This window comes from Aotus nancymaae, unplaced genomic scaffold, assembly GCF_030222135.1.
Source record: "Aotus nancymaae isolate 86718 unplaced genomic scaffold, 86718_ANA_hifiasm-v0.15.2.pri h1tg000173l, whole genome shotgun sequence".
In the NCBI taxonomy this organism is placed as follows: Eukaryota; Metazoa; Chordata; class Mammalia; order Primates; family Aotidae; genus Aotus; species Aotus nancymaae.
This window is the reverse complement of record NW_026988588.1, coordinates 1,900,343-1,903,737: the sequence shown is the minus strand read 5'-3', so window position 1 is coordinate 1,903,737 and position 3,395 is coordinate 1,900,343. Positions and strand designations below refer to the sequence as shown.

Genomic DNA, 3,395 nt, shown 5'->3' with positions numbered 1-3,395 from the left:
CTCCATCAGAAGTCATCCTAGCTTGTCGGAGGGAGAGTGGCAGCTGCTAGGAGCAGTGGAGCCACTGCAAACATATATATTTTTTAACATGACTATAATATAAAATTTACCAAGTTCTGCTTATTGAAAAGGCCGTACTTTCTGCATTGGCTGCAGTGACAGTTTTGTTTTAAACCTACTGTTTTTATAAATGGGTATGATTCTGGGATTTTCATTCTGTTTATTGTAGTATTTCTCTATCATGGTGGAAAAACCATTTTATCTTTTCTTTTTTTTATCTTAAACCAGGGGAGGGATGCTTCGCCTACTTCATTATTAATTTTTTTCTTGACTGCTATCTTTTATAAAGGATCGTATTCATACTCTTTGGAAGTCATTCCTTCAGCTACAAAATATTCAGCTTCCTTGAAGAAAGGAAAATATTTTTTACATTTTTCAGATAGTGATAAAAAGAGCTCTTCATTCATCTGTTCATGATGACTAAAAAATATGGAATGCTTTGTGAATTTACGTGTCATCCTTGCATCGGGGCCATGCTAATCTTCTCTGTATCGAAACACCACATTATATTAACTGCTACAGCTTTATAAAAATTTTGTTATCCAGTAAAGCGAGTTCTTGCACAATTTGCTTCTTCAGAATTTGTCTGTTTTTGACCTTTGTATCTTCATTGAAATTTTAGAGTGTTCTTATCAAGTTGTACAGGGCAATCTACTGATAATTGTGTTAGAGTTGTAAGTAATCCATTTGGGGATGATAATATTTTATATTTTCATTTCTTTAGTTTTCACATGGAGGCAATATTGGTCTCATATAGTAAGATGAGTAGTGTTCTTTATTTTAATTTTTGAAAGGATTTTATAAATCTGGAATTATTGAATATTTTGTAAACTATGTTGAATTATGGTCTGAAGGAATTTCTTCACTGAAATGTTAAATTCCACAATGAATTTTAGACCTTTCATATTTTCTATTTCTTGGTCAGCTTTGTGGATGTTCTGTTTTTCTGGGTATTTAAAGATTTCATTTAAATTTAAAACAATTAGCATAGAGACAATCAAGATTATCTTCCTATTTTGATGTTTATCCAGTTTACCTTTATGTTTGTAGTGAATTTTGATATAAGAGCTTATAAGTTCTCCAAAATTATTGTTTTTCAAGTTTTTTTTTTTTTTTCTATTCTGGGTACCTCAATTTTCCTTATGAATTTTAGTATCATTTTGTTACTTAGTACAAAAACAAAGGTGGGTTTTTGACAGAAATTGTGTTGAATCTGTAGATCAACTTAGAGCATATTGTCATCTAAACAATATAGAGATTCCAATCAACGAGCATAGAATAGATTTCATTCAATTCAGTCCTTAATTTATTTCAATGATGCTTTGTAGCCTTCACTGTACATATATTCATTTCTTTTGTCAAATTTATTTTAGAATGTTTTATTTTTGATGCTATTTTAAATAAAGTTACAATTGATTTTTTATACTGATCTTGTAGTCTGCAATTCTGCTGGTTGTTTTTATGATGTTTTATAAATTAGATTGTCCTCTGCAAATAGACATTGATTTACTTCATGACTTTCAATCTGTATGCTTTACTTGACCACTTGTCGTGTCTAGAAATCAGGTACAATTGTAGTATAAGTTGTAAGACAGGGCATTCCTATCTTTTCATTGACCAGCGAGAGGAAGCTTTCAGCCTCTCATGACTAGGAATAACATTCGGTATGGGTACTTTGAGATACCCTTTGTCAGTTTGAGGGGCTCCATTCTATTCTTAGTTGTTGAGTATTTTAATCATAAATGGGTGTTGCATTTTGACAGATATACTTTTTTTGTGTGTCTATTGATATGACCATGTACTTTTGGGTTTTTGTTTCCTTGATAAAATATATTACTTTAATTGATTTTCTAACAGGAAACCAACCATGCAGTTTTGGGGAAAATCTCACTTGGTCATTTTCTTAGTCTGTTTTCTGATGCTCTAACAGAATACCATAGACTGGATAATTTATAGAAAATAGAGATTTATTTGGCTTGTGGAGGCTGTGAAGTCCAACAGCATGGTGCCAGCATCTGCCCAGGCGTCTGATGAGGGCATTCTTGTGGCATCATTACGTGGTGGAAGGTGGAAAGGCAAAAGCAAGACATGAGACAGAGAGAACAAGAGGGGGCTGCTTTTGTTACAAGCCCACTCTCACAATCACTAACCCAAGCCTGCGATAACAGCATTAAATCATTCATGAGGATTTGGTTCCCATGACCTAATCAGGATTAAGTTTTCAACACATAAACATTTAGGGAAACCTAAAAGTTGAAACCATGGTGGTCATCCTATATAGTCCTTTAAATATGCTGCCAAATTTTATTTACCAGTGTTTTGTTGAGATTATTTTTGTGTCTCTTCATAAGGCTCCTTTCCCTTAAATTTCTCCTTATTTTCCATAAAAATAATATGTGTTTTATCTTTTGTACCTCATCAATAGTCTTATAATTATTACTTTATCTAATTGTTTTCAAATCAAATGAGAAATAATGTCATTAACAAAAAATACATTTATATTGTTTTTTGTACTTAACTATGAAATTCCTTTCATCAATGCCCTTGGTTTCTTCATGCAGTTTTGAGTTACTGTCTAGGGTCGTTTTATTTCTGCCTAAAGAGCTGCCTTTACTATCACTTGCAAGACTAACAAAATGACTAATTATTTCCATTTTGTTTTGTTTTTATTTTTGCTTTTATACTGCAATGTGTTTTCTCCTTCATTTGTGAAGACAGTTGTGCGCACAGAGAATTATTGGTTAATGGCCTCTTTCTGTCCTTTCAATATATCATCCTATTGAGTTCTGGACACCATGATTTCTGAAGATAAATAAACTGTAATCTCATTGAGGCTTCCTTGTATGCAATGAGTTGCTTGTCTCTTGCTGTTTTCAATACATTTTCTCTGTCTTTGGCTTTCAACATGTTTTTATGGTGTGCCTGAGTGTGCATTTCTTTACGACTCTGCCTCAGTCCTCACTTCATGATTGTGCAGAGCCTGAAGGTTCAGCAGAAGTGAGTGCATATGCCCTTCTTGGTCCTGTCCTGAGCATCTGCACAGCCCTGGCCATGTGCAGAGACCCAAGCTTGCACTTGGCCTTTTGGATGCCCAGGAGCCAATGCAGCTTCTGAAAACTCCCAGGGACACCATCTACCCCAGATTTTATTTTCAAGGATTTACTTAGCTTATTTTTCTTTCAAGTGTTCTCCCAGTCTCAGGCAGCTATGTTATTGAACTATAACTTCTGTTTGTTTATGTGTGGTTTGGTGTTTTTCTTTGTTTGTTTGTTTTGGTTTTTTTTTTTTTTTTTGAGACTGAGAGGCACCTGCCACCATGCCCAGCTAATTTTTCT

General features: G+C 33.9%; 1 non-coding gene across 1 annotated transcript; it reads right to left on the bottom strand.

Annotated features, from left to right (window-relative positions):
- Positions 1 to 483: 483 nt before the first annotated feature.
- Positions 484 to 585, bottom strand: LOC135272995 (U6 spliceosomal RNA). The gene has a single exon (XR_010340898.1). It is a non-coding gene; the product is annotated as a U6 spliceosomal RNA (small nuclear RNA).
- Between the last annotated feature and the right edge of the window lie 2,810 nt (positions 586 to 3,395).